This window comes from Macaca nemestrina, chromosome 20 (genome assembly GCF_043159975.1).
Source record: "Macaca nemestrina isolate mMacNem1 chromosome 20, mMacNem.hap1, whole genome shotgun sequence".
Lineage (NCBI taxonomy): Eukaryota > Metazoa > Chordata > Mammalia > Primates > Cercopithecidae > Macaca > Macaca nemestrina.
Window position 1 is genome coordinate 63,561,795 of NC_092144.1, and position 18,061 is coordinate 63,579,855.

The 18,061-nt window shown below is 43.2% G+C and overlaps 1 protein-coding gene across 4 annotated transcripts in view; it reads left to right on the forward strand.

The window, feature by feature from the left end:
• The first annotated feature begins 280 nt into the window (after window positions 1-280).
• LOC105497028 (zinc finger protein 331) overlaps window positions 281-18,061 on the forward strand; it is a 59,180-nt gene continuing 41,399 nt past the window's right edge. For 2 of the 4 annotated variants that reach the window (XM_071087738.1, XM_071087741.1), the window contains exons 1-2: window positions 16,975-17,128; window positions 17,970-18,036. The gene's annotated coding sequence lies outside the window, so the exon portion shown is untranslated. Of the gene's footprint in view, window positions 302-16,974; window positions 17,129-17,167; window positions 17,324-17,969; window positions 18,037-18,061 lie in introns of those variants that run through there. The other 2 variants (XM_071087739.1, XM_071087740.1) reach the window with 2 other exon arrangements.

Sequence of the window (18,061 nt, forward strand, 5' to 3'; positions counted from 1 at the left end):
AGGCCACCACACCCAGCTAATTTCCGTATTTTTAGTAGAGACGGGGTTTCACCATGTTGGCAAGGATGGTCTCCATCTCTTGACCTCATTATCCGCGCCCCCTCGGCCTCCCAAAGTTCTGGGATTATAGGCGTGAGCCACCGCGCCCGGACGTGTTCGCTATTTTCTAACGTAGCTTGTGATCCAGAAAGGTCCTGGTGTCTCATTCTTATCTTCCTTTTCCCCTCGGGCCAACTTGCCTTCAGGAAAAGCATCCCGGAGGAGGAAGACGAACTGTATCCGTCCTAAAGTCAAGTTTCAGGTGAGTTACCTTTTTGTTCATTCAGTGATTTGTGTTTATACAACTTAAGACTATTTACTTTCCCTGGGCCCTTATCTTCCCAAATAGCCATTTATCCCACTAATTCTTCCCCAAGGGAGGGACAGGGCTGTGGAGGTCATTCCTCCGTGTATTCTCCCTTGACCCACCCTCTTCTAAAGTGTCTACAAATTGTCTAAGAATCTGATGGTATAGAAGAGATTAATTCTAGCACTTTATATTCCAGTGTGGTTTGGTCAGGAAGGGATTTATTTTTGGGTGGAAGGAAACACCGGATATCTTTGGTCTTTTGTTTATTTTTTATTATTGTAGTATTTATTTTTTTGACATGTTTTTTAAAATTTTTATATAATTGGCAAATACAAATTGTATTTATTGTGTACACGTTTCGATATTTGTATATATTATGAGATGATTAAATCAGGCTGATGAACGTATCCATCCCCTCAGTAATTATTTCTGTCATGAGAACATGTAAACTCTATTCTCTTAGCAATTTTCAAATATACTCTCTCTCTATATATATATTTTTTTTCTTCTTCTTTTTTTTTTTTTTTTGAAACGGAGTCTTGCTCTGTCGCCCAGGCTGGAGTGTAGTGGCCGGATCTTGGCTCACTGCAAGCTCCGCCTCCCGGGTTTACGCCATTCTCCTGCCTCAGCCTCCAGAGTAGCTGGGACTACAGGCGCCCGCCACCTCGCCCAGCTATTTTTTTGTATTTTTTACTAGAGACGGGGTTTCACTGTGTTAGCCAGGATGGTCTTGATCTCCTGACCTCGTGATCCGCCCGTCTCGGCCTCCCAAAGTGCTGGGATTACAGGCTTGAGCCACCATGCCCGGCCTTTTTTTTCTTCTTCTTCTTCTTTTGGGATGGAGTTTTGCCCTTGACCCCCAGGCTGGAGTGCAATGGCATGATCTCAGCTCACTGGAACCTCTACCTCCCAAGTTCCAGCTATTCTCCTGCCTCAGCCTCCCAAGTAGTTGGGATTATAGGCACCCGCCACCATGCCCGGCTAATTTTTGTATTTTTAGTAGAGATGGGGTTTCATCATGTTGGCCAGGCTGGTCTCGAACTCCTGACTTCAAGTTATCTTCCCATCTCAGCCTCCCAAAGTCCTGGGATTACAGGTGTGAGCCACCATGCCCTGCCTTTGTCCCAATTTTTAATCACATTTTTTTTCACACTCTTGAGTTGTGTGAGTTTCTTATATATCGTGAATATTAACTGCTTATCAGATGTATGGTTTGCAAATATTTCCTTCTAATCCATAGGTTCTCTCTTCACTCTGTTGATTGCTCTGCTGTGCAGAAGTTTTTTAATTTGATGCAATTCATTTGTCTATTAGCCACCATGCCCAGCCTCGATTTCTTTTTCAAATAGTTGTTAGTGTATAGGGATACTACTGATTTTTTTTTAATATACTTTAAGTTCTAGGGTACATGTGCGCAACATGCAGGTTTGATACATAGGTATACATGTGCCATGTTAGTTTGCTGCACCCATCAACTCATCATTTACGTTAAGTATTTCTCTTAATGCTATCCCTCCCTCAGCCCCCACTGTCCAAAAGGAGGGTGTGTGATATTCCCCGCCCTGTGTCCAATGATCTCATTGTTCAATTCCCACCTATGAGTGAGAACATGCGGTATTTGGTTTTCTGTCCTTGTGATAGTTTGCTCAGAATGATGGTTTCTGAGGGACAGCTTCATCCATGTCCCCGGAAAGGGCATGAACTCGTCCTTTTTTATGGCTGCATAGTATTCCATGGTGTATATGTGCTACATTTTCTTAATCTAGTCTATCATTGATGGACATTTGGGTTGGTTCTAAGTCTTTGTTATTGTGAATAGTGCCGCAGTAAACATACGTGTGAATGTGTCTTTGTATTAGCATGATTTATAATCTTTTGGGTATATACCCAGTAATGGGATTGCTGGGTCAAATGGTGTTTCTAGTTCTAGATCCTTGAGGAATCGCCACACTGTCTTCCACAATGGTTGAACTAATTTACACTCCCACCAACAGTGTAAAAGCATTCCTATTTCTCCACATCCTCTCCAGCATCTGTGTTTCCTGACTTTTTAATGATTGCCATTCTAACTGGCATGCAATGGTATCTCATTGTGGTTTTGATTTGCATTTCTCCAATGACCAGCAATGATGAGCATTTTTTCGTGTGTCTGTTGGCTGCATAGATGTCTTCTTTTGAGAAGTGTCTGTTCATATCCTTGGCACACTTTTTGATGGGGTTGTTTTTTTCTTGTAAATTGTTTGAGTTCTTTGTAGATTCTGGCTATTAGCCCTTTGTCAGATGGGTAGATTGCAAAATTTTTCTCCCATTCTGTAGGTTGCCTGTTCCCTCTGATGGTAGTTTCTTTTGCTGTGCAGAAGCTCTTTAGTTTAATTAGATCCCATTTGTCTATTTTGGCTTTTGTTGCCATTGCTTTTTGTGTTTTAGTCCTGAAGTCCTTGCCCATGCCTATGTCCTGAATGGTATTGCCTAGGTTTTCTTCTAGGGTTTTTATGGTTTTAGGTCTAACATTTAAGTCTTTAATCCATCTTGAATTAATTTTTGTATAAGGTGTAAGGAAGGGATCCAGTTTCAGCTTTCTACTTATGGCTAGTCAGTTTTCCCAGCACCATATATTAAATAGGGAATCCTTTCCCCATTTCTTGTTTTTCTCAGGTTTGTCAAAGATCAGATGGCTGTAGATGTGTGATGTTATTTCTGAGGCCTCTGTTCTGTTCCATTGGTCTATATCTCTGTTTTGGTACCAGTACCATGCTGTTTTGGTTACAATAGCCTTGGAGTATAGTTTGAAGTCAGGTAGTGTGATGCCTCCAGCTTTGTTCTTTTGCCTAGGATTGTCTTGGCAATGCGGGCTCTTTTTTGGTTCCATATGAACTTGAAAGTAGTTTTTTCCAATTCTATGAAGAAAGTCATTGGTAGCTTGATGGGGAGGGCATTGAATCTATAAATTACCATGGGCAGTATGGCCATTTTCATGATATTGATTCTCCTGTCCATGAGCATGGAACGTTCTTCCATTTGTTTGTGCCCTCTTTTATTTCGTTGAGTGGTGGTTTGTAGTTCTCCTTGAAGAGGTCCTTCACATCCCTTGTAAGTTGGATTCCTAGGTATTTTATTCTCTATGTAGCAATTGTGAATGGGAGTTTACTCATGATTTGGCTCTCTGTTATTGGTGTATAGGAATGCTTGTGATTTTTGCACATTGATTTTGTAAGGGATACTATTGATTTTTTTTAATGTTGATGTTGCGTACTACTACTTTACTGAATTCATTTATTATTTCTAATCATTTTTTGGTGGAGCTTTTAGGGTTTTCTATATGAATAAGATCATGTCATCTACAAACAGGAACAGTTTAACTTCTTCACTTCCTATTTGATTGGCTTTTATTTCTTTTTCTTTCCTAATTGCTCTGCCTAAGGCTTCTAGTACTACATTGATTAGAAGTGGTAAGAGTGGGAATCTTCGTCTTGTTCCTGATATTTCAACTTTTCACCATTGATTATGATGTTAGCTATGTGCTTGTGTTATATCACATTTATTATATTGAGGTACATTCCTCAATACCTAATCTGTTGAGAGTTTTTATTAGGAAAGGCTGTTGAATTTTTTCAGATGCTTTTTCTGCATCTATTGTGATGGTCATATGGATTTTATCCTTCATTCTGTTAATGTGCTATATCAGATTTATAGATATGTATATGTTGAACCATACTTGCATTCCTGGGATAAATCTCACTTGATCATGGTGAATGATCCTTTTTATATGCTACTGAGTTCAGTTTGCTAGTATTTTGCCGAGGATTTTTGCTTTTATGTTTATCAAAGGTATTGGCCAGTGATTTTTCTTGTCTTGCAGTGTCCTTGTTTGGTTTGGTCATGCTGGTCTTATAAAATGAGCTTGGAGATAATCCCTTCTCCTGAATTTTCTGGAAGAGTTTGAGAAGCATTGTATTAGGTTTTCGAATGTTTGGTAGAATTCACCAGTGAGGGCATCAGGTTCTGGTCTTTCATGGGAGATATTTTATTGCTTATTCAACCTCCTTACCTGTTGTTAGTGTGTTCAGATTTTGTATTTCTTCATCATTCAATCTTGGTAGATTGTATATTACTAGGAATTTATTCATTTATTCTACATTATTCAATTTTTTGGCGTAGAAATTTTCATAGTAATCTCTGTGGTCCTGTGTTTTTCTGTGGTATGAATGGTAATGTCTCTTATTTCCAATATTTTTATTTGAACATTCTCTCATTCTTTCACTGTTAGTCTAGTTAAACATTTGTGAATTGTTTATATTTTCAAAAATCCACTCTTGGCTGGGCGCGGTGGCTCAAGCCTGTAATCCCAGCACCTTGGGAGGCCGAGACGGGCAGATCACGAGGTCAGGAGATCGAGACCATCCTGGCTAACATGGTGAAACCCCGTCTCTACTAAAAAATACAAAAAACTAGCCGGGCGAGGTGGCGGGCGCCTGTAGTCCCAGCTACTCTGGAGGCTGAGGCAGGAGAATGGCGTGAACCCAGGAGGCGGAGCTTGCAGTGAGCTGAGATCCAGCCACTGCACTCCAGCATGGGCAAGAGAGCCAGACTCCGCCTCAAAAAAAAAAAAAAAAAAAAAAAAATCCACTCTTAGTTGCATTGATGTTTTTCTATTTTTATCCTACTCTTATTTCTGCTTTTACCTTAATTATTAACTTTGTTCTTTTTTAGGCTTAGTTTGATCTTCTTTTACTAGTTCCTTTCGGTGTGATGTTAGGGTGTTTGAGGTCTTTCTTTTTTAATGTAGATGTTTACTCCTTTAAACTTCCCTTTTAGAACTGCTTCTGCCTCATTCCATAAGGATTGCCAAGACACAGTGAAAGGACGTTCACAATCAGGGAGGTGACATTTGCATCAATCACTTTGTTTTTCCAGTATTAGGCTTACCGTAAGTTTCTTTCTGCTGCTGTAACAATTAAACCATCACAGATTTAGTAGTTGAAAACAGCAAAATTTATCTTAAGCCATCAGAAGTCAAGTAGGTCTCACAGGGCTAAAACCGAGGTGTAGCCGGGCACGGTGGCTCAAGCCTGTAATCCCAGCACTTTGGGAGGCCGAGACGGGCGGATCACGAGGTCAGGAAATCGAGACCATCCTGGCTAACACAGTGAAACCCCGTCTCTACTAAAAAATACAAAAAACTAGCCGGGCAAGGTGGCGGGCATCTGTAGTCCCAGCTACTCGGGAGGCTGAGGCAGGAGAATGGCGTAAACCTGGGAGGCAGAGGTTGCAGTGAGCTGAGATCCGGCCACTGCACTCCAGCCTGGGTGACAGAGCGAGACTCCGTCTCAAAAAAAAAAAAAAAAAAAAAAAAAACAAAAAACAAAAAAACCCGAGATGTAAAGGCTGTTTTGCTTTTTGGAGACTCTAGGAGGCATTTTCTTTCCTTCCTTTCCTGGCTTTTAGAGGCTGGCACTCCTTGGCTTCCAACCCAACTCTGCATCACCAAAGCCAGCAAGGACAAGTCATTCTCACATCACCTCACTTCATCTCTGCCTCTGTCCTCACCTCTTTCTCTTCTTCTGACCCCCCTCATCTACTTCTAATACCCTGTGGTTACATTGGGCCCACTGGCACAATTCAGGATAATCTCCCTGTCTTACCGTTAGCTGATTAGCAACTTCAGTCCAGCTGCAACTGAAATTTCCCTTGTCGTGCCACACCACATATTCCCGCATTCATGAATTAGGGTGCGGACATTTATGAGATACACTTATTCTGCTTACCACAAGCCTATCCATTCAAACATTTATTAATAACTGCAAAGTACCAGCACCTTCATAACTCTGATTTTTTTACCTTGAGTAATCATTTTTTTTAATTTAGAACTTCCTTAAGTTATATTTCTTTTTTTTTTTTTTCCAGATGGCATCTCACTCTGCCACTCAGGCTGGAGTGCAGTGGCACAATCTTGGCTCTCACTGCAACCTCCACCTCCTGGGTTCAAGTGATTCTCCTGCCCCAGCCTCCTGAGTAGCTGGGATTACAGGCACATGCCACCACATCTGGCTAATTTTTGTATTTTTAGCAGAGACAGGGTTTCACCATGTTGGTCAGGCTGGTCTCAAACTCCTGACCTCACGATCTGCCTGCCTTGGCCTCCCAAAGTGCTGGGATTACAGGCATGAGCCACTGCGCCCAGCAAGTTATATTTCTTATAATGCAATTAACGCAGGCCTGGTATAAAAAAATTAGTCCTCTAGGAGCTCATAAAGAAGACACTCAAAACTACTCCTAACTGTACCATCCAGATATACTTACTGTTAACATTTTCTAGGTATGTGTCCTGTCTCCCACTCCCCCACTAAACACGTGTGTGTGTGTGTGTTTCTGGAGCATTAAATCCTGCTAATTGATCATGTAAATGAGTTAAAGACACTTTAAATCTTAGTTTGTGAAAGAAATCCAACTCAGCCATGGGTCACATTACATTTGTGTACATGTGGGGAAGAGAGAGGCAGACCAGTTATCTTTCTCTTGCTTTGAAAAGCCTCACATATTTACACCTTATAGGATTAGAGATACACCATTTCAAACTAATCCCATGACAGCAGATTATAAAGAAAGAGGCCGGGCGCGGTGGCTCACACATGTAATCCCAGTACTTTGGGAGGCCGAGGCGGGCGGATCACAAGGTCAGGAGATCGAGACCATCCTGGCAAACACGGTGAAACCCCGTTTCTACTAAAAATACAAAAAATTAGCCGGGCATAGTGGCGGGCGCCTGTAGTCCCAGCTACTTGAGAGGCTGAGGCAGGAGAATGGTGTGAACCTGGGAGACAGAGGTTGCAGTGAGCCGAGATCGCGCCACTGCAGTCCAGCCTGGGCAACAGAGCCAGACTTTGTCTCAAAAAAAAAATAAAAAAAGAAAGAAAGAGAGCCTTTGAGAATTAGATTTTCAATGATTTTAATGTTTCTTTGACAGAGAATGATAATCAGTGACGTCTAATGCCTTCCAAATATATACTATTACAAGTAACATTTCCATGATTATATGTACAAGTAACAAATCCAAGATATATGAAATCCAAATACATGAAATGACTAAGATGGCAATAATTTGAAATAATTACGTAAGTCTCCCATATGACGTAGAACACATGATTCAGTCTTTTGCTAATATTCTCAATTTGGTATCTCTTCTCAGATTAGATTCTTTAAACTTGATTTCTGATGCAGAATCATGTCTCTATTTCCCTAGTTGCTGGGAAAGAGGGAACATTTTCTTCTTATGTGTCTTAGAATCGTTTTTGCTAATTTTGCTGATTAAAATAAATTCATGCTTAACATCAGGCTTGGAAAGTTATTTTTAGTTAGCATTCATGATTACAGGCTCATGCCTGTAATCGCAGCACTTTGGGAGGCCGAGGCGGGCGGATCATGAGGTCAGGAGATCGAGACCATCCTGGCTAACACGGTGAAACCCCGTCTCTACTAAAAATACAAAAATTAGCCAGGCGAGGTGGCGGGCGCCAGTAGTCCCAGCTACTCGGGAGGCTGAGGCAGGAGAATGGCGCGAACCCGGGAGGCGGAGCTTGAAGTGAGCCGAGCATGCCACTGCACTCCAGCCTGGGCAACAGAGCGAGACTCTGTCTAAAAAAAAAAAAAAACAAATCTGACAGTAGAGGACAGAGTAAATTAAAAAAAAAATTATTCTCTGGAGAAGTGGAATAATATCAATTGACTGCATCAGTGACAGTGTCCTAGTTGTGGTATTATACTGTAGTTCAGCCATCACTGGTGTGAATCAGGTAAAAGGTAAACAGGATTTCTCTCACTGTATCATCTCTTACAACTGCGTGTGAATCTTTATCTCTATTCTAAAGAAAATTCACAGATAAAAATTTCCTGAATATTCTTGCACAAACACTTGTGAATGACTGTAGTTGTGTCCTTCAGATAAATTTTGAAGACCAGACTTTTGAGTCAAAATCAGACTTTTTAAGTGTCTGCAGTACACCAAACTCTGATATTAGCACAAAAAATGAGAGAATAACTAAAAGGACACAGCTGCTACCTGTATGTTGTTTATAACCCAGCCGGCGGGGGGGGGGGAACTGAATAGAAGCAGCTCAGGGCAGCCTGTGATCAGGGATTGTGGAGAATTCCAGGTGCTATGCCCTGAGAGGTGCTAGGAAGGGAACATCATTCTGACCGCACCCACTCGGGTGGGCCATTCTTACATTGCTATCAAGAAATCCCTGAGACTGGGTCATTTATAAAGATTATATTGGCTCGTGGTTCTGAAGACTGATAAGGAAGCATCAACATCTGGCATCCGCTTGGCTTCTAGGGAGGCCTCAGGAGCTTTTACTCCACTTTACTTGGAAGGTGAAGTGGGAGCAGGCATGTCCCACATAGCAAAAGGAGGGGTAAGGTTGGGACACAGCGGTGGCGGGAGGTGCAGGGGGGTACCATGTACTTTTAAATGACCAGATTTTGCAAGAACTCACTCACCATGGCCAAGACAGCACCAAGCCATGAGGGATCTGCCTCCATGACCCAAACACATCCCACCAGGCCCCACCTCCAGCACTGGGGGTGACCGCTCAACTTGAGATTTAGACGGGGCAAATATCCAAGCCCACGGATGTTGAGTTACAACCAATTAATTCTGAATTCACAGGTTCCATGTGTGGGTAAATACAATTTGTTTTATGACTTGTTATTTTTCCAAGAATGTTTGATGCAAAGGGAAGACCAATAGGGTAAGGTGAATTAATGCTTCTCTGCTGGGCCATCATGGCTTGAAGGACAAGTTCAGAAGTAAAATTCACACTCCCCTCAGACGTAAAAGGATGCAACCTCAAAACAACTGTCGGTATGTACAAGCATCACTTGGCATTTTGGCCATTTTTGCCAGTCAGTGCTCCAGCACATGTGGAAATACGTGTCTATGTGTACATGTGCGTTGACATCAGCAGAGGTACCCGGGGCCTGATGTGTGAGTAGAAGACGCACTTGCATGGGCGTGTGTGAGATTGATGTGCCTGCTCTGTCCCCATAGTTGTGACAGGTGTGCAAGTATCTTGGCAGCAATGGGACCCATGCAGGGTGACCATCCATATACAGGGAGGACAGCTACACAATCTACAACCTGTTAATACAGTGTAGACCCCAGGAATCTCTGAAACACTCTCTCCCAGTGCCCTCTGACTTCTGATTGTTATAGATATGGCCTGAGGGCAGGTGTGCCTTATGAGGTATTTTCTAGTGTAGGCTGTGCACCTAGAAAGACCCTAGCTTCTCCTTCTTATCCTCCTCTTTCCCCTAAACCAACATCCTTCCGAAAAAGCACCCCTTGAGAGGAAGAATCATTTACCCATCTTAAAATCAAAGTTCAAGTGAGTTAAGCGATTAGTGTTTATAAGCCACGACTACTTTCCTTGCCCCTAAATATTCTCACTATAACAACTTATCCCAGTCATCCTTTCCAAAGAGCTGTGGGGGTTTCATACAGGGATATCCCTCAATGTACTCCCCATTGACCAAGTCTCTCTTCTGAATGTTATTCACGTGCCCCTTTGGCAAACTGTGTAGCTCTTTCTGTGTGCCCTGCTCTTCTAAGAATCTGATGATATAGAAAAGTACCTCCGGGAGCTTAACATTAGTGCTTGATATTAGAATGTGGTTTGCCGAGGAAAGGATTCTTTTTTTTTTTTTTTTTTTTTTTTTTTTTGAGACGGAGTCTCGCTCTGTCGCCCAGGCTGGAGTGCAGTGGCGCGATCTCGGCTCACTGCAAGCTCCGCCTCCCGGGTTCACGCCATTCTCCTGCCTCAGCCTCCTGAGTAGCTGGGACTACAGGCGCCCGCCACCGCGCCCGGCTAATTTTTTGTATTTTTAGTAGAGACGGGGGTTTCACCGTGGTCTCGATCTCCTGACCTTGTGATCCGCCCGCCTCGGCCTCCCAAAGTGCTGGAATTACAGGCGTGAGCCACCGCGCCCGGCTAAGGATTCATTTTTTAAGTGGAATCAAACACCACCTATCTTTAGTCTTTTCCCTAGGCCTGATTTTCATATCACAGCCAGAAAGTAGACGGTTTGACTATGTGACAAGGTTGTCAGCTTTGTGAGGCTTGTAAGAGTGGAGTTTGAGCAAACTTCTGTGTCATCAAAGGTATAAATGTTTTCCAAGTAATCAATACATTGAAATTTGTTCTGTGTACTAGGTTTTCTTTGAAGCCGACAGCTTCAGAGTTTTTTTTTTTCCCACTTGTTTTGCGTGCACAGTGAGAAGCAATGTGGTTTGATTTTGAATATGAGTTCTGGATCTAGGACGGAGTTGGCAAATTTTTTCTGTAAAAGGTTTGGCATTAAATATTGTGATTTATGGGCCACATATAGTTCTGTATTTTTCCTTTTATTTATTTGGATTGTTGTTTTGTTTATTAAAATGACATCCTTTTTTATTTTTATTCAATAGATAACAAATTATGTGCTTATTATGTACAACATTATGTTTTGATACGTGTTTGCATTATGGAGTGATGAAACCAAAGTGAATAACACATCCTTCACCTTACTAGTTATTTTTGCGATTAGAACATTTAACATCTCTCAGCAATTTTCAAATACACATTGTTATTCATTATAGTCACCAGGTTATAAAATAGATATGCAGAATTTATTCCTCCTCTCTAGCCTTTGTAGCCGTTCATCTCCCTGTTCCCACCCCTGTCCAGCCTCTGATGACCATCATTCCACTCTTCACTTATATGAGTTGAGCTTTTTGACACTTAAATAGGTGAGATAATGCAGGTGGACCTTTCTATGCCTGGCTTATTTCACTTAATATAATGTCCTCTAGGTTCACCCATGTTATCACAAATGACTGGATTTTCTTGGTTTTTAAGACTGAATAGTATTTAATTGTGATATATACCACATTTGCTTTACCCATTCCTCTACTGATTAACATGTAGGTTGATTCTTTTTTTTGTTTTCCCCTTGGGTATTGTGAATAATACTGCAGCAAATTGGGAGTATTCCTTCCTCTATAACTTTTTGGAAGAGTTTCAGAAGTGGCATTTTGTGAATATTTGGTAGAATACAGCAATGAAGCCATCATCAAGTCCTAGGCTGTTCTTTGATCAGAGATTCTGTATTACTTATTCAATCTTTTTACTCATTACTGATCAGATTTTTCTGTTTCTTCATGATTCCATCTTGGTAGGTCGTGTGTTTCTAGGAATTAATCTTCTAGGTTATCCAATTTTTTTGGCATCTAATTGTTCATTGTAGTCTCATGATTCTTCGTATTTCTGTGGTATGAGCTGTCTCCATTTTCATTTCTGGTTTCATTGATTTCGAGTCTTCCCTTTTTTGTCTTTCAAAGTCTCATGGTTTTTTCAATGTTGTTTATCTTTTCAAAAAATCAACTCTTAGTTTAGTTAATCTTCTCATATTGTTTCTCTAGTCTCCATTTATTTTTACTCCAACTTTTATTCTTCCTTTCATTAACTATGAACTTCATTTGTTCTTTTTCAGGTTCTTGAGAAGTAATGTTTGTTTAAGGTCTTTCTCCTTTCTTAATGTAGGTGTTTATTGCTATAAACTTCCCTCTTAGAACTGCTTTTCCTGTGTTTCTCAAGATTTGGGATGTTGTTTCCTTTTGCATTTATTTCAAAATATTTTTAAATTAAACTTTTAATTTCTTCCTTGACCTACTGGTACTTATTATCATGTTGTTTAATTTCCACATATTTGTGAATTTACCTAAATTCCTCCTGTTATTGATTTCTAGCTTAATACCACTTGATTGAAAAAGATGCTCGATAGGATTTCAGTTGCCTTAAATTTCTTAAGGCCTGTTATTTGGCCTAATATGTTATCTGTCTTGGAGAATGTTTCATGTGTGCTGGAGAAGAATGGAGAAGAATATGTATTCTGCTGCTGTTGGGTGCGATGCTCTGTATACATCTGATAGGTCCGTTTGGTCTAAAGTAAAATTCATTTCCAGTGTTTCCTTATTGATTTTCTGCTGAATAAGTTGTCCTTTGTTGAAAGTAGGATTTGAAGTCCCCTTCTGTTATTGTATTGCAGTCTATTTGTCCCTTCAGATCTTGTAATGTGTGCTTTATATATTTACCTGATCCGATGTTGGGTACATACGTATTTACAATTGATACATTTTCTTCATTAATTGATCCCTTTATAATTCTATAATGACTTTCTTTGGCTTTTCTTATAGCTTTTGACTGAAATTCTATTTTGTCTGATATACGTACAGTTGACCCTTGAACAACATGGAGCTGGGGCAACAACCCACCATGCAGTCAAAACTCCACGTTTAACTTTTGACTCCCTAAATATTTACTAGCCTACTGTTGAATGGAAGCCTTATTGATTACATAAAGTCGATTAACACATATAAAGAATGGTATATGTGTTATATGAAATACTCCTACAATAAAGTAAGCTAGAGAAAAGAAAATGTTATTAGGAAAATATGCCAGGCGCAGTGGCTCATGCCGGTAATAGCAGCTATTATAGCAGCCAAAACGGACTAAGACAACTGTATTGCTGAGACACAGTGAAAGGTCATTCAACATCAGGGGGTGGCATCTTAAGTCCTAGAAGTCAGAAGTCTAAAGTGGGTCTCACTGGGCTAAAACCAACAAGTTGAAGACTATGTTGCTTTTTGGAGGCTCTAGGAGGAATTCTCTTTCAGGCTTTTCCCAGCTTTTAGAGGCTGCCCAGACTCCTTAGCTCCTGACCCCATCCTGCTTTTTTTTTTTTTTTTCTTTTTTTTGATACAGAGTCTCACTCACTCTGTTGCCCGGGCTGAAGTGCAGTGGCACCATCTCAGCTCACTGCAACCTCCACCTCCCAGATTCAAGCAATTCTTCTGCCTCAGCATCCTGAGTAGCTGGGATTATAGGCGTGCACCACCATGCTCGGCTAATTTTTGTATTTTTTTAGCAGATGGGGTTTCATCATGTTTACCAGGCTGGTCTCGAACTCTTGACCTCAAGTGATCCACCCGCCTCGGCCTCCCAAATGCTGGGATTACAGGTGTGAACCACTGCGCCCAGCCCCATCCTACACCTTTAAACCCAGAAAAGACAAATCAGGTTCTTCTTCTATCACCTCAGTCCCCACCTGTTTCTGTCATCACATGTTTCTCTTCTTCGGAACTCCCTCATCTACTTTTAAGGAACATTGTAATTGCACCAGGCCCACCTGGATAATTCAGGGTACTCTCCCTGTCTGAAGGGTGGCTGGTTAGCACCCTTTAAGTCCATCTGCAACCTTATTTATCTTGCCTTGTAACATAACATATTCCCAGCTTCCAGATGTAGGATGTGGATATATTCTGCCGGTAACAGGCCTGTCCATCAAACTTTCCTGAATAACTAGAATGTACCCACTCCCCTACAACAATGGTCCTTTTTCCTTGCTAATCTTTTTTTAAATTTGGGGCTCCCTATAATTATGTACTTTATAATGGGATTAATGAAAGCCTGTATCAAAAAAAAAAAAAATTATTCCCCTGAAAGCACACAAAGAGGAAACTAAAAATTACCCTTATTTATTTATTTATTTATTTATTGAGACAGAGTCTTGCTTTTATCACCCAGGCTGGAGTGCAATGGCGCAAGCTCGGCTCACTGCAACCTCTGCCTCCTGGGTTCAAGTGATCTCCTGCCTCAGCCTCCTGAGTAGCTGGGATTACAGGTGTCTGCCACCACATTCAGCTAATTTTTGTGTTTTTAGTAGAGATGGGGTTTCGCCATGTTGGCCAAGGCTGGTCTCGAACTCCTGACCTCAAGTGATCTACCCGCCTTAGCCTCTCAAAGTACTGGGATTACAGGTGTGAGCCACTGTCCGGCTGTAATTACCCATATTTATAGCATCCAAAGATAATTCCTGTTACCACTTAGTATGTATGTTTATTGTCTTCCCCTCCACCTCTAAGAATGTGTGTGTTTTGTTTCTGGAACATTGAATCCTATTAATCATGTAAATGAGGCAAAAACTCTCCAAATCATAGTTTGTAAAAGAAATCCAGCCCAGCCATGGGTCACATTATGTCTGTGTGCATGTGGAGAGAGGAGAGATGCCAGTCATGTTTCCTTGCTTTGAAAAATTAATCATTGATGAATATGAAAATACTCACTGGATACCTTACAAATATGGACTTTGGAAACATTCCCAAGGTTATATGTGCAAGTGACAAATATTGACTGTAACATTTCAAAGGTATATGAAATAAAATTAGATAGCAGTAGTTTAAAATGTTCTTTTTTTTTTTTTTTTTGAGTCAGAGTCTTACTCTGTCACCCAGGCTGGAGTGCAGTGGCACAATCTTGGCTCACTACAACCTCTGCCTCCCAGGTTCAAGCGATTCTCCTGACTCAGCCTCCTGAGAAACTGGGATTACAGGGACCCATCACCATGCCCGGCTAACTTTTGTATTTTCAGTAGAGACAAGGGTTCACTATGTTGCCCAGGTTGGTCTTGAACTCCCGACCTCAAGTGATCTGCCCACCTCAGCTTCCCAAAGTGCTGGGATCACAGACCTGAGCCACTGCGCCCAGCTGATAAGAATCTTTAAACTAGATTTTTAAAGGAACTATCATGTCTCTGTCTCCCTAATTAAAAGAAAATAGCAGACTTGTTACTTTTATGAAAATGGATTGAGATACGTTGTTGATTTTTAATAATAACAGCTACCTTATCTTAATTGTTATATATGACTGTGTGTTTCATGTAGATGATGCTATTCAAACAATCATACATTGTACTATCTTTCTTGCAGTTTTACCAGTGAGGAAATTTTACCACACTGTGAAGTTAATAACTATCAGAGCTCAGATTAATACCCTCAAATCAGACCACAGAGCCTGTGTTAATTTCACCAAACCATCTCTGCTCAAATTATATGTACCTTTCTAACCTACCCTTTTCACTTGTTGATTCATCAGAACTTTTCTCAATTAATGTCAGTATTATTAGGAAATGTAGTATATGTGTCATTGTATAACAGACCATGATTTAATCTGATTTTCCTTTACCCTCCACTGCAAGATTTTCATTTTTAAAAATTATTCTCTACCGGGTGCGGTGGCTCACGCCTGTAATCCCAGCACTTTGTGAGGCCGAGGTGGGCGGATCACCTGAGATCGGGAGTTCGGGACCAGCCTGACCAACATGGAGAAACCTCATCTCTTAAAAATACAAAAAAAAAAAAAAAAAAAAAAAAAAAAATTAGCCGGGCGTGGTGGCGCATGCCTATCATCCCAGCTACTAGGGAGGTTGAGGCAGGAGAATCGCTTGAACCCGGGAGGCGGAGGTTGCGGTGAGCCGAGATGGCACCGTTGACTTGAGCCTGGGCAACAAGAACGAAACTCCTTCTCAAAACAAACAAACAAAACATTATTCTCTAGAAATTCTGGGTAACGTCAGTGGATTACATCAATGTTAACCTTCCGGTTGTGGTATTATATACTACAATCACCAGCCGGGGTAACCAGGTGAAAGATACACAAGATCTCTCAATTTTATTTCTTGTAACTACATATGAATCTAAAGTCTATCTAATTAAAAGAGAAAAACATTTTCAGAAAAAAAGTATTTTGTGAATATACTTCAACATTGTGTACGACTATAGCTACTTCCTTGGCATAAATACCAAAAAGTGGGATTTTGAGTCAAAATGAGGCTGTGGTTAAGTACCTGTAACATCCTGTAGACCCTGTGACATTAGTACTTGGAATGAGAGCGTGACTAACCGGGCATAACTGTGGCCTGCACATTGTTTACAATCCAGCAAGCAAGAGACACCGAAAAGCAGCTCGGGCAGCCTGTGCTAGCTGGTGGCCTGCAGAGAATTCCAGGTGATGCTCCAGAGGGCCTAGGAGAGGATACCCTTCTGAGGACAGCCATGGCTCGCCCGGCATCACCCCACTCAGAGGCCAGACGGGGTCCCAGCTGGGGTGACACAGCCCGTCTCCCAGTCGGGAAGGGGCGTCTGCAGGGAGCAAGATGGACTCAGTGTGGGGCTGCCTGCCTGGAACGCGCCCCGAGGCCCTTGCCTGGGACCGTCCCGGACTACGTTTCCCAGAGATCATCCAGGAGTACGCCGTGCTGCATGCTGGGACATGGGGCTTGGGGCTCTGGTCCCGCGTCCTCCTCTAGCCTCACCCCCCTCCCCAAGACCCCAGCACTGGGGGACCACTGGGTGCGTCTGCTGCTTTGGGAGAGGCGGAGGAGGGAAAGAGATGGGAGGGGTGCACACACACGTCTCAGTGTGTCCGCGTGTCAGAGTCTGTGCACGCGCACATGTGTGTCGGGCTCTGTTGTGCCTGCACATGCGTGTCGGGCTCCATGCACACATGCGTGTCGGCGTCTGTGCATGCGCACACGCCTGTCAGGGTCTGTGTGCCCGCACAGGCACCGCAACGGCTGAGCACACTATGTATCGGGGGTCTGTCGTCGCTCACATACGTGTAGGGGTCTGTGCACACATGCGTGTCCGGCTCTGCTGCTGCTTGCGCGCTCCGGCAGCTCAAAGCGCGAGGCCCCGCCTGGGTCCGGGGTGCGCATGCGCGCTGGCCTCCATGGGTGGCGGGACCGAGTGTGTGACGCACTTGCGTGGGAGTACGAGGCTGACGCTGCGGCCCTGTCCCCGTAACTGTGACACGGGTGCACGCGAGCGTCATTGGGGGCAATGGGGGGCGTGCTCGGTGCGTGTTTGCACCAGTGACGCAACCGCTGCATCTCCGCTAGTCCGCGCAGGTGAGATTGGCGCCCATGGCTCCCAGGGGAGACGGGCACTGAGCTTCTGACGGTGACGCACTTGCTGGAGAGTGTGGGGTGACACAGCCGGGCTCCCCCCATAACTGGTGACCGGGGGTGCCCCAGAGGCTTTGGGTCGACGGAGCCCACACCTGTGAACCTCGGCGGTGCGTCCCGGGGACTCTGCTCTGTGAGGTGCACTCTGGGGGTTGTGTGGGGCGGCGGTCAGGACGGGTCTCCGTGGCCCACGGATGCACCTTTGCACTGTGTGGGGTGGCGGGGCCCACAGCGTGGCCGTGCTGGGCGTTAGTGTGTATGAGGGGCGCAGATGTGTCTCGGGATAGCGTGTGCTGTGGTGAGGCTGAGCCGTCCGTGCAGGCTTGTGCTGGGATGGGTGATCGGGCCTTCTGGGTGACGCAGGTGTGTGTGACAGCGCAACCTGTGGCTCCAGCGCCTCTACTGCTTCACCTCCTAACCAAGTGGTACCTGCCTGAGAACAAGGGCCACGGAGGGACATGAGCCCCTGAGCCCCGCCGGGAAATTCACCAACAACAAGGCAGAAACAGCCATGAGGTGACGCTTTCAGAGCCAGAAGTGCTCTCCATGCAGGCCTCATGAGTGACCTCAGGAGGAGATGGTGGCCTCAGGAGTAGAATTCCTCCTATAGAGGAACACGTGCCTGATGTGGGAGACAGGGGGAGGGGCAGCTCCAGCTTCATCATCTCAGTCATCTCAGCTTGCTCTTCAGGAATCTCCCAAAAACTCCATCTCGGGGCCTTGTATTTCTCTTTGGTTTTATTAGATATGGCAGGTGTTACCCTTCTGGTTCTGTTTCCCCCAGGCCAGCATCCTTCAGGAAAAGCATCCCCGAGGAGGAAGACAAATCATTAAACATCCTAAAGGGTCAGGTGAGTATCCTTTTTTTTTTTTTTA